Here is a 13,795-nt window from a genome sequence, read left to right on the forward strand (position 1 = left end):
CGTGGATGAGATTGGAGAGGGCGTCCTGCAGGGGGACTAGCCTACAAGCAATGGTGACGGCACCATTGCCGTTCTCACCAAAGAAATACACCACAAGCCCGGTGGTGGTGGCTACATTGAAAATTTGGGGGCAGTGGAGACGGCATAGGGGAAGGACGGGAGTTTCGGTGCGGTCCCCGATAAGAAACAATCATAGGTTCGTTCCGGGGAGAATGGATGGGGGATTTGGAGCATGGCAAAGAGCTGGGGTAGTACAACTGAGAGATCTGCTTGTAGATGGGACGCTTGCGAGTCTGGGAGCGCTGACAGAAAAATATGGGTTGCCCCAAGGGAATGCATTTCGGTACATGCAATTGAGGGCTTTTGCGAGGCAACAGGTGATGGAATTCCCGCAGCTCCCGACGCAGGAGGTGCAGGATAGAGTGATCTCAGAGACATGGGTGGGAATTGTAAGGTGTCGGACATATACAGGGAAATGAGGGACGAGGGGGAGATTATGGTAAATGAGCTGAAAGGGAAATGGGAAGAAGAACTGGGGGAGGAGATTGAGGAGGAGCTGTGGGCTGATGCCCTACGTAGGGTAAACCCATCGTCCTCGTGTGCCAGGCTAAGCCTGATACAATTTAAGGTGTTACACAGGGCGCATATGACTGGAGCACGGCTTAGTAAATTTTTGGGGGTAGAGGATAGGTGTGCGAGATGCTCGAGAGGCCCAGCGAATCACACCCACATGTTCTGGTCATGCCCGGCACTACAGGGGTTCTGGGTGTGGGTGGCAAAGGTGCTTTCGAAGGTGGTGGGGGTCCGGGTCGAACCAAGCTGGGGGTTGGCTATATTTGGGGTTGCAGAAGAGCCGGGAGTGCAGGAGGCGAGAGAAGCTGACGTGTTGGCCTTTGCGTCCCTAGTAGCCCGGCGCAGGATATTGTTAATGTGGAAGGAAGCCAAACCCCCGGGTGTGGAGACCTGGATAAACGACATGGCAGGGTTTATAAAGTTAGAGCGGATTAAGTTCGTGTTAAGGGGTTCGGCTCAGGGGTTCACCAGGTGGTGGCAACCGCTCGTCGATTACCTCACAGAAAGATAGAGCGAATGGAAAAGAAGTAGACAACAGCAGCAACCCGGGGGGAGGGGGGGGGGGGGGGGAGTAATCGGACGGACTCTCAGGGATGTTATTGTATATGTATAGGTATTTGGTATAGGTCGGGGTGGACCACCATCGGTCGGTGGGGATGGCCACCCATGGCCTCGGCTTGTGGGGGATGATGGGTGTCTCAGCGCTGCGGCTCCGCCATGCCAACCTCTGGACTGTTACATAACATAAGAACCTAAGAACTAGGAACAGGAGTAGGCCATATGGCCCCTCGAGCCTGCATCGCCATTCAAAGAGATCATGGCTGGTCTTTTGTGGACTCAGCTCCACTTACCCGCCCGCTCTCCGTAACCTTTTATTCCTTTATACCCAAGCTGCGAATCAAATCCGGGTCCCTGGTGCTGTGAAGCAACAGTGCTAACCACTGCTACCGTGCCGGGTATAGATAGTTTAAGTGAGTGGGCAAGGGTCTGGCAGATAGAGTGTAATGTTGGTAAATGTGAGGTCATCCGTTTTGGTCGGAATTACAGCAAAATGGACTATTATTTAAATCGTAAAAAATTGCAGCATGTTGCTGTGCAGAGGTACCTGGGTATCTGTGCGTAAATCGAAAAAAGTTGGTTTTCAGGCACAGCAAGTAACTTAAAAGGCAAATGGAATTTGGTCCTTCATTGCAAGAAGGATGGAGTCTGGTAGCACAATGGTTAGTCACTTTGCGGAGTCTGCACGTTCTCCCCATGTCTGCGTGAGTTTCCTCCGGGTGCTCCAGTTTCCTCCCACAAGTCCCGAAAGACGTGTTGTTAGGTGAATTGGATATTCTGAACTCTCCCTCTGTGTACCCGAACAGGCACCGGAATGTGGCGACTAAGGGCTTTTCACAGTAACTTAATTGCAGTGTTAATGTAAGCCTACTTGTGACAATAAAGATTATTATTATTATCCTTCTGCAGACTTTCAGTGTCCTCCACATACTTGGCTCTGCCACTCAACTTAGTGCCATAAGCGAACTTTGACACGTTACACTTGGCCCCCAACTCCAGATCATATTGTGTAAATTGTAAACAATTACGGACCCAATACTGATCCCTGAGGCACACCACTAGCCACTGAACGCCAGCCAGAAAAACACCCATTTATCCATTTATACCCACTCTTTGCTTTCTGTCAGAGCATCGTAGAATTCACAGTGCAGAAGCAGGCCATTCGGCCCATCGAGTCTGCACTGGCCCCTGAAAGAGCACACTACCTAAGCCCCCACCACCACCCTAACCCGTGACCCAGCAACCCCACCTAATGTTTGGACACTGCTTTGCAATTTAGCGAGACCAATCCACCTAACCCGTGTCATGATATGCAGACATGCAGATAATGATATACAGAAAGGCACAGACAGGGCTAATGAACACAGAGAACAGGACATGATCAATGAGCAGGCAGGACACTCAGGGGTGGTATCTCAGTATAAAAGGCACGAGGCACTCACACTCCGCCTCTTTCCACTGATGAACATCTACAGAGTGAGTCAGGGTGTATTTATAGTATCACACCTCCAGCACGCCGCTAAGAGCTAGTCTGGTTCAGTCAGACAGAGTAACCACACTTAGGTTAGCAGAGAGTCTAACTCATAGAGAACTGTGCTAACTGTGCTATTGGTTCAATAAATCAGATTGAACTAACTTCAAGGTCTGGAGTATCTTTTGGTTAAAGCTTAGTTTATTCAATCCCTCCTCCTAGCTAATGCCCTCCATACCAGGCAACATTCTGGTAAATCTCTTCTTCGCCCTCTCTAAAGCCTCCACATCCTTCTGGTAGTGTGGCGACCAGAATTGAACACTATACTCCAAGTGTGGCCTAACTAAGGTTCTATACAGCTGCAACATGACTTGCCAATTCTTATACTCAATGCCCCGGCCAATGAAGGCAAGCATGCCGTATGCCTTCTTGACTACCTTCTCCACCTGTGTTGCCCCTTTCAGTGACCTGTGGACCTGTACACCTAGATCTCTAGATGTTATGTCCGGCAGACACTGTCAGGATCAAGATACCGTATCATGGATGGTCTGCTCCCGCTGTCGTTGTTCGACAGGCTGCGCCCCGCTCGTATGTTGTACGTATGGCTGATGGTTTTGTTGTGCGACGAAACAGACGAGCACTGCGCAAATTTGCCTGCCCGCAACCGCTTTCTTCTCCGTTTCCGTCCATTGTTTTGCCACCTCCTGACACCTCGAACTACGAGGCTCCCAGTCAGGCTTCCATCCCGCCTGTCAAGGCGCTGTCGTCCCCACCACCACCTCTCCGGCGGTCGACAAGGATCAGACGCAAGCCCCAGAGACTGGACTTATGAACATTTGTTTTGTTTGCTATGTTCTGTTTTCTCACATTAGACAGCTATCTTCACATGTAAATACGTTCACATATGCCACTGCGTGTAAATATGTTAATATATGCCACCACATGTAAGTATTTTCCCATGTGCCAACAAAACATTTTTTAAAAAGGGAGATGTCATGATATGCAGACATGCAGATAATGATATACAGACAGGCAGCTAATGAACACAGAGAACAGGACATGACCAATGAGCAGGCAGGATACTTAGGGGTGGTATCTCACTATAAAAGGCACGAGGCACTCACACTCCGCCTCTTTCCACTGATGAACATCTACAGAGTGAGTCAGGGTGAATGTACAGTATCACACCTCCAGCACGCGGCTAAGAGCTAGTCTGGTTCAGTCAGACAGAGTAACCACACTTAGGTTAGCAGAGAGTCAAACTCATAGAGAACTGTGCTAACTGTGCTACTGGTTCAATAAATCAGACTGAACTAACTTCAAAGTCTGGAGTATTTTTTGATTAAAGCTGCATCCAGTTGCAGCCTGTGTTATCCCAGAGTACATAACACAACAACCCACACTTCTTTGAACTGTGGGAGGAAACCGGAGCAACCGAAGGAATTCCACGCAGACACGGGGAGAAAGTGCAGACCGCGCCCCAAGCCGGGAATTGAACCCGGGTCCCAGGCACTATGAAGCAACAGTGCTAACCACTGTGCTACCATGCCGACCAATCGTCTATCCATACTAATAGATTATCCGTAACGCCGTGCGCCTTTATCTTATACAGCAGCCTTTAGTGCGGCACAGAATTGCACAGAATTTATACCACAGAAGTCTGCCATTCAGCCCACTTGCTCCTGTCAGTGTTTATGCTTCACACAAACCTCCTGCCACCCTGCTTCATCTCACCCGATCAGCAGATCATTCTGATTTCTCCATCAAGCATTTATCTAGATTCCCTTTAAATTCAGCTATTTATTCACCCCAATACAGAAACAAACACTACTTGTACCTTCAACACACAGAACAGTGTGCTGTCCACTTGACAGTTTGCTGCCTAATTGGATTGTTGTTGACAATACAAGAGTGGTCTGTCATCAAAATGACAGCACCCCTGAGCTTCAGGAGGTTTTACTGCTATACCGATGGGCTTATTCTGTAAACTTGATGTTGGTATTCTCAGTTGGACTCAGTTCTCTAAATGTCCAGTGTAAATGAGACTATCGGGTTACTGCATAACACCCAGCCACCACATGGGAACCAATTGGTGGGAAGTAATGGATAAAGTTGTTGAGTGACTCTTTGTTACAGAAATATAAATGTCTGCTGAATGCATATTCACGCCGGCTGTACAAAATTAGCACAGCAACTGGAAGATCCAGAGATCAGGGGAACTGCATCTAACATTTTTGCATTTGAGAATTGTGTGTGGGAGAATCAATACAGCCATTCTTCATTAGAAAGGAATTTGGAAAATTATTTTGGAGTTATTGTATAGGCTTGGAGTTGGTGGAGAGGGATGTAGCAGGATCTGAATGAATAAAAAGATCTTTAAACTTCAGTGGTGGGAAATACAATGAATGCGCCACTGTTTTCTCATTGAGAATGGCTTTGTAATTGAGTTAATTTGTTCACTGTTTGCTCTACTGCAAATTGGTGCCCCGTTCTTATCTGTGTAAATGTATTTTGATATTTAAGGGCGGATTTTAGTCAGAACTTCCCGTTACAAATCCACATTGATTTAGATGTGTCTCCATGGGCGGGTTGCTCTTCTGAACAGGCGGGGGGTGGTGTTGATGGACACCGGCTCACTATAACTTGACTCACAGCAATATGGTTAACACTTAACAGTCTTCTGAAGTGATCCAGCAATGACTCAGTTGTGTTCAGTAGATGACAAACCACCACCTTCTCAAGGACAATTAGGGATGGATGGGCAATGAATGTTGGCTTTGCCAGTGATACTCACATCCATGAATAAATTAACAAATGGTTTTGATTAGGGTATCAGGGTCAGACCTCAGATTTTACTGGAGATTGTGGTTTCTTCAATGGCCAATCAGGTGGCAAGAAGAGCTGGTTTCTGTGGGGAGGCAGTAACGTAGTGGTATTGTTACTCGATTAGTAATCCTGAGATCCAGGGAAAGATCCAGGATCTGGGTTCAAATCCCACCAAGGCGGATGATGAAATTTGAATTCAATTAAAAGTCACGCGATGAGGGCAGCACGGTGGCTCAGTGGGAAGCACTGCTGCCTCACGGCGCTGAGGTCCCAGGTTCGATCCCGGCTCTGGGTCACTGTCCGTGTGGAGTTTGCACATTCTCCCCGTGTTTGCGTGGGTTTCGACCCCACAACCCAAAGATGTGCTGGGAGGATTGGCCTCGCTAAATTGCCCCTTAATTGTAAAAAAAAAAAATTGGGTACTCTAAATTTTAAAAAAATAAAGTCGCGTGATGAAACCATTGCCGATTGTTATAAAAACCCATCTGGTTCATTAATGTCCTTTAGTGAAGGAATTCTGCCATCCTTACCTGGTCTGGCCTACATGTGAATCCAGATACACAGCAATGTGGTTACTCTCAAATGCCCTCTGGAGGGGCAGTTAAGGATGGACAATAAATGCAGGTTCAGCCAATGGCGTCCACATCCTGTAAATTAATTTTAAAAAGAGCCAGAAAAGAGTACTGCTCCCTGAGTGATGGGGTCCATTCATTTCAGTCTCCAAATGGCCTAATTGCCATCCAGATCCCTCTTAGGCCGGTTAGTCAGCAGCTGGGTTGGGGGCGGTGGCCTATGCAGATGTGGCCCAGAAGTTTAAATCTCCCAAGGGCTTCCACTCATTTCTCTCCTGGTCTGGTGTGAAAATCAGGCCTCTGCAATTAATTTTGTAACCACAGTAGTAGAGCCAGGAAACATAAGTTAACAAAAAACAAATATAGGAACCATTACACAGAGTTCGGATTATTTTGTCCATTGGTTGAAAAAGTGTAGGACAGTTCACAGGAATTTGGAAGGGCTTTTAAATGAGAAGTTTACCGCTCCAACCACTGCTTGAACTCACAGAGAATCTTCAACTGGTTTAATTATGAAGTAAAGATTGAAATTGAAAGATTGAAGCATTGAGTGATGGGGTCTTGGGTTAATGTCTTTTCAGCTTGCTCCTTAACTGCATCAGCCCAAAAGTGCTGGAAAGGTTCAGAAGGCCAGTCAGCAGCTGCAGAGAGAACCAGGTGAGTTAACCTTTCAGGTGTAAACCTATTAACAGTTCATGATGATGCTATGATCTATTAATGCTGAGAGAATAAATGGATGCAACCATAAGGAGATGTTCTCCTGAATATCTATCGCAAGCATCAGTAGGAGTGGTGAATGAAATAGATGTTGAAATAGTGCATCTTATTGCATTTAGTTCTTTGTGAAATCAGGAAATGTCCTGGAAAAATAGACGTCTTTGGGATCATTAAAGAAAACGTTTGTTATGAAAAAATAAAATCATCTACTCACCAACCCTTGCAAAATTTTGCCCCTGGTATTTTTAAAAGACCAAAGTTTTGAAGTCTCCTGCATGTGAAACAGATTTGGATGTTCTGATTTTTTAACAGAGAAATCTTTTGTGTGAATTGCTGGTCTTCAGTCTGAAGCGATCTTTACTGTTTAATATCGGCAGTGACATTGCAGTGAAGTCACTCTTACAATGAGAAATAAATACCTGAAGCATTTATTTTCACCTAATTAAAACACAAAACTTCATACTTTAACACCCTTTGTTTCATATTTGTCACTGGGAAGGTTTTGCTGTTGGACCATCAGCTGCTTAAACTGTGGATCTGTGGAAATGTCTCAAAATGGAGGAAATCTCTAGAATGACTGACACAGTGGACTGAAAGGAAGATGGATGGCTAATGTCTTGAGATAAATGAATGTGACATTAAGAGCTTCTTTTGGATATTGGCACTGCCATAGCTTCTCAGCACTGGTTCAGTATTTAAACTCGGAATTCAATCTTAGCTGTGTTTCAGTTTCTGAAATTGATGTTTGAAACCCTCATGGTGATTGTCTCATTCAAAATACAAGTTCATCAGGAGGCCTCAGTATAAAAGCTCAGGAGATTCAAGAAGGTGATTCAAACGGAGGTTTACTTATATTCAAGAGAAGAGGCCGCAATGCGACGTATGGCACACAGGTCGCAACCAGCACTGCCGATCATGCCGGTCCCAATCCGGATCATGCCGGTCCTAATCCAGGCCAGCTTTTAAAGGGTTGATTCTATGAATGCAATTCTATGAATGAAGGGCTGATAGGCCTCCACCCATCAGTGGGGGAGCTTGCATTCCGCGAGCCCCACAGGGAGATAAATCAGGTCATCCCTATGGGTCTTGTGAGGATTATTACACTCAGAAGGTTTGTTTTTCCAAAAGACTTGTGTATAATTGAGCAGTAAAACATAAAAAAAGGTTTGACGGAAAATATTTTCAATTCCTGTGGACTGATTACTGGTATTTTAAAAAAATATTTATACCAATGACATCTTGAAAATATTGCCCCCAATTAATTTACTTATAAATAAAGCAATCTTTTAACTTGGATGTTATGATCTGGTAATTATAATTAGTTGCTGTGTTTGGAAATGAAAAGGAGAATGAGCTGGGCAATGCATGTGACTTCTGAGCAGTGAAAAGGCATTTTATTAGTGATTGGCAGTGTTATCCCATTCATGACACACACAATGGGCAGCTTTCAGTTGCTGTGTTTCTATGTCTGCCAATTAACTGTCTTCTTTGCTGCCACATTTTGTCAAGTGAATTGCGAATCATAACAGGAAGAGAAGTTGATCAGTGCCCGTATTAGCTGGAAGAAGGCATGGTGAGCAGCCCGCTGGCTTGCCCAGCTTTCAGACATGAATCCCAAGGCCATTTTGACACCTGGGCCACATTTCAATAAAACAGACCCGAATCCAGCACTATTCTGCTCCTTCTAACCCTTAAGAAAACCTAAACACAATTTAACTGACGTTAGCAACCCACTTCCACCTCTGTTCCTGCATCCGGTTTTTCCACCATTTATTTTCTATTCATTGGGCATCGGCGTCACAGGCTGTGCCAGCATTTTCTGCCCATCCCTAATTGTCCTTGAGGGGCAATTAAGAGTCAACCACATTACTGTGGGTCTGGAGCCACATGTAGGCCAGACCAGGTAAGGACAGCAGATTTCTTTCACCAAAGGACATTAGTGAACCAGATGAGTTTTTACGACAATTGATAATGGTTTCATGGTCATCATTAGACATTTAATTCCAGATATTTTATTGAGTTTAAATTCTATCACCTATCGATGTGGGATTCGAACCCAGGTCCCTAAATCATTATACTGGGTCACTGGTTTACTAGTCCAGCGACAATACCACTATCCCACCACTACCTCTCCATGACTTGTACAGATGTAAAACATGTGGCAGCATGTCAAAAACTAGCTGGTGAGATTGAGCCACCAGTCGCTCAGTCTTCTGCCACAATATGTTACCCACCACATTCTCATTGGGCCTACGGATGCTAAATTGACCATGATGTTTTCACATCCGTGCACCAATTTATTCTTAAAATGAAGTAGAATTGTATTTCTTTATTGGACTTGTTTGGCTCTTCAGAAGCAACTTTGTAACTTTTGACTGTATTGTTGGGATTTTTTTTCCTGTTGTTCTTATCCAACCATTTCTTTCTTTTTAACTCTTATTATTGGCATTTTCAATATTTATAAACAGTTATATACATTGTTAGCCATGTTTATTTACTGTATTATACAGAAAGGTTTGTCTTGTCCTTCGCTTCATTTGTCCTATTCACATTCTGCCGTCCTCTGGCGCAGCTTGTGGTCCCTTCCTGCCCCCCTCACCTGCCCTTGTGTCCCAACTCCTTTTTCTGCCCTTCCTCTCCCCCCCCTTTCTTTTCTTCCCCCGTCAACTTCGGCTGTGTTTCCCCGATGATTGGTGGGGAGGTTTGCCCCCATTCTCCCATGTTGTCCCTTTTGTGTCTTTCCAGTCTTTTCTCCTCTCCCTCCCTCCCCCACCCCCCGGTTGCACATTCCTATGGTTCCCCCTGTCTTTATTTCCCCTTTTCTTTTCTCTTTTCTTTCTGTCTTTCCCATTTCCCCATCTTACTTGTTGTTGTTGGCCTCGAACAAGTTTTGGAACAGGCCGACGACCTGTGTTTAGGAAACCTTCCTCCGACCCTCGGATGGTGTACTTAATCTTCTCCAGGTGGAGAAATTCTGAAAGGTCAGCGAGCCAGTCTGCAGCTGTGGGTGGTGCTGCCGATCGCCAGCCGAGCAGGATTCTCCGGTGTGCGATTAGGAAAGCGAAAGCAAGGGCGTTGGCTCCCTTCCCCATGTGTAACTCTGGCTGCTCTGATACCCCGAAGATTGCCACTATTGGGCATGGCTTCACCCTCACCCCCACAATCTTGGACATTGCCTCGGAGAAGGCTGTCCAGAACCCAGCAAGTTTGGGACAAGCCCAGAACATGTGGATGTGGTTGGCCGGGCCCCTCTGGCACCGCTCACATTTGTCCTCCACCTCCGGGAAGAACATGGTTATTCAGGTTCTGGCCAGGTGTGCTCTGTGCACCATTTAGAACGGCATGAGGCTAAACCTTGCGCAGGAGGAGGTGGAGTTGGCCCTGCTCAGTGCTTCGTTCCAGAATCCACACGCCTCTTCTGTCCCCAGTTTGTCCTCCCATTTCCGTCTGGTCTCATCCAATGGTGTTCGGGCTCTGTCCAGTAGCTATCCATACATTTTCCCACATAGTCCCCCTTCTTTACTATCTGTGTTTATCAGGTCCTCTAATAGTGTAGTTTCTGGGTCCCCTGGGCAACCTACTGTCTCTTTGCGGAGGAAGTGCTTTATTTGCAGGTGTCTCATTTCCTGTCCTGTCAGCAGTTCCCACTCCTCCGTCAGTTCATCCAGTGTCGCCAGTCTGTGCCCTACGTAGAAGTCCCTAACTGTCAGTGTGCCCCCGTCCCGTCTCCATTTCCTAAAGGTAGTGTCTAGCATGGCTGGGGGGAATTTGTGATTGCCGCAGATGGGAGCCATGTGGGACATCTTAGTTAGCCCGAAGTGTTGTCTCAGTCGGGCCCACGTTTTCATTGTGGCCTTTCCAACCATTTCAAGGCGGTTGCAAGTTACTAAGATACTAAGTGCTGGGCAGAAAATATTCCAGTGTCAGGATGTTTGTCCAAATAATCCCTGCAGTGCAGAAGGAGGCCATCAAGTCATGGGGCTGGATTCTCCATTTTTGGGACTAAGTCCCCATGCCATCAGGAAAACTGGCGTCAAAAGGCCACAGATTTCCCGTTTTGCTGGGGGCTAGCAGGCAGCCATCATAGTGTTCGCAGCTCTAGCTGCTAAAACGGCCCTCAGCACTTCCGGGTCAGAGACCACACATGCGGACAGTGTCGACCTGCAGCGGCCGCGCCATGCTCCATGGTGGACTCAGCCCAAGGACCTGGACCGGCAAAATAGTGCCCCGCATCGACTGCTCGCGCACCCGGGGCCGTCCACACACATTGCTCCCAGCGCGAATGAAGCCCCCCTGCCCGCCAATCGGCCCCTGCTGAGTCCACAGCTGCCACGCAAGGATCCCGGACGGTGGGACCGTGAGAGGTCCACGCTTTCAGGAATTCGGCCAGTCGGGGACGGAGCATCGCGGGGCAGGCCTTGGCAGCAAAATGGATTCTCTGATCGGGGGGGGGGGGGGGGGGGGGGAGAGAATTTAAAAACCGCCGCCACTCCCGATTTCGCCGCAAAAACAGATTCTCCATCCCATCGTCGAACGCGATTTCAGCGTCGGGGAGCAGAGAATCCAGCCCATGTTTCTTGGTTTGAAATGTTGAACCTGGATTAAGTATGGCCAAGTTATTTTATTGCAGGAGAGTATATGTTTTATAAATGTTGACATCACGTTTTAAACAAGTGGATTGACTTTAGTTGAACCTTGTGTGGATTACCATCACAACATTTCCAATTGTGGTTTTTGCCTTTTGTGAGTTTCATTTCTTCACCTACAACACGTATACAATTGGTATCTGTGAAGATAGAATACGTCACACGCAACACTCAAAGAGTCAGTAAAAACTCTTGTGCATTGTGTCTTTAACCATATTTCACACTTCCCAAACCTCAGCGTTTTGGAGCAGCAGATTAAATGAGCTGATTTTCTGAGCACAAATGTTTCAATGTCCGTTTTGGTCTCAAAGTTGATAGGTGTGATGTTTTGATATAATTGTACATTTAGGGGATTTTAATCTCCAATTGGCTGGGAAAGAGTTGGTTAGATTTTAATAAATGGGAACCCCAACCCCAATCTGTGTGAACACACATCCTTCCTGTATAACTGCAGCAGATTTGCTGAGCAACACACTCTCCAGAGGTGAATTAATGTCTATAATATTGAGACGAGGTTGTCTACCTCATTTAATCATCAACTTGATTTTAATGGCTGTGGGCCAAGTTTCCAGCCTCGGGAAATACCCACCACAAGGTGGCAGTAGCTGCCAGATCCAGCAGGTTAGTACTTTTCCAGCACAGCGTATAGACCGGGTGGAGCATGAACCCCTCCCCCACTTCACCCCAGTACCTTCCCCCCACCAAACTAACCTGTTGTGATCACTTTTCTCTCCCAGTCAGCTCCATTTTCCAATGCCGTGTGATCTACTTTCGCCTATCCATGATCTTCTCACTTCCCTTCAGTGAAATTTCTTCTCTTGCCCATCCACCATGAAAACTCTTGTTGTCCTCCAGCCCCCTCTGACCTCAAATCTTCTTTGCTGCCAAGGATCATCCCCAGTGATCCCTAGTTGCGGCATACCACTGGCTTTCCAGCCCAACACTCAAGCCCTAAATCTGAATGCCAGTTCATTCTAAACCTATCATTCCATGGCCACTGATTCTTGGTGCTCCACAGCTTCCATTTTCTTTACATATGGTAATTTATGAATATTAGTTCAAGATGAAGAACCATTGTTCCTCTTGTGGTTTCACCTACACACTGAGTCATTAATTAGTCTTGCATTATATTTATCCACACTGACGCTAAACTTCTTGGGGTTGTCCAATTTGTATTTGGTTCATTTGATATCTCCTTTTAAAATAATTGTTGTGTTCTTACATTCATGTTATCTCTTCATATATGTCAAAACATTTTCCCTTCTATATCGATTTGATGACCTCTCCAGCATTTATGTGTGAGCACCTCATTGTAGATTTGCCTGCTTTCCTTTCCTTCAGTGTCTGCTTTTTCCTGGTCTCTGGTTTATCTAAGTGTTTCTGTAGACACACGCCTTCTATCCTGCCAGATGTTTCTCTGGGATCAGTTTCCCCCATGGTCTTTGCATCACTTGTCTTGTATAAATATCTTGTGATTGCTGTCTCAATATTCCGTGCAAGCCTCTTTGTTCCTTTTCAATTTTGGTGCAATCTGTCTCACCAATTTTTTTTATTCAGAAAAATTCTGAATATTATTATTATTATTGAGAATTTTTCGGAATACAAAATTGGTGATACAGATTGCTTATAATATAATACCTCGTCATTTTCACAACAGGTTGTCACTTAGTTACATCTTTAATTTTATTGATAAACCCCTGCACTTTCCAAACACTGGAGTTAAAACAGAAAACCCGACTTTATACCTCTTTCATTGTCATGTTGTTTCAGGCACCTATATTATTTTTCCGCATGATCTCTATCAAAACTTTGTTTTTGTTTCTTATTTATATCCAAGATTTACCCTTATTACCCAAGTGTTGAGCTAAATCAATAACCCTTCAGGTGAAATTTGTCAAATGCCTTCTGGACATTTAGATTTGGGAGAAGGCCCAACTGGTTACATGCAGTCAGATGCATCAAGAAAGCAAAGACATGAATCTGAGTTAATGGCGATGAAGGAACTGCACTGCTAACTGCGGGGAGAATTTAATGTTCTCTTCAGGAGTGCATTCATTGCCAGGTGGGCATTTAATCTGGTGGGGACCCTGGGACCCCACTGCCTTTCCGTCTCCACCCTGATTAAGTCGGTGGTGGGAATGTTCATGGACAGCCTCCCCACCACATCACCAATTGAGGCAGTTTGTAGTGCAATTCCTTCATGGCCATGATGCACCGGACTGCTTGTAGCCTGTTGAGCAATGAATGCTTAATAAAGGATCTCATGGCAGCACGGTGGCGGAGTGCTGCCTCACGTCACCGGGGTCCCAGGTTCGACCCCGGCCCTGGGTCATTGCCCATGTGGAGTTTGCACATTCTCCCCGTGTTTGCATGAGTTTCAACCCCACAACCCAAAAATGTGCAGCATAGGTGGATTGTGCCTAGACAGCCTC

At 46.0% G+C, this 13,795-nt stretch overlaps 1 protein-coding gene across 2 annotated transcripts in view; it reads left to right on the plus strand.

Moving 5' to 3' along the window:
• Positions 1-13,795, plus strand: part of LOC140411434 (tyrosine-protein kinase Fyn-like) — a 461,382-nt gene that overhangs the window by 100,694 nt on the left and 346,893 nt on the right. The window contains exon 2 of one of the 2 annotated variants that reach the window (XM_072500549.1): positions 6,582-6,657. The exons of the other annotated variant lie outside the window; for it this stretch is intronic. The gene's annotated coding sequence lies outside the window, so the exon portion shown is untranslated. The remainder of the gene's footprint in view (positions 1-6,581; positions 6,658-13,795) is intronic. 2 annotated transcript variants of the gene reach the window in all.

This window comes from Scyliorhinus torazame, chromosome 1, assembly GCF_047496885.1.
Source record: "Scyliorhinus torazame isolate Kashiwa2021f chromosome 1, sScyTor2.1, whole genome shotgun sequence".
NCBI lineage: Eukaryota > Metazoa > Chordata > Chondrichthyes > Carcharhiniformes > Scyliorhinidae > Scyliorhinus > Scyliorhinus torazame.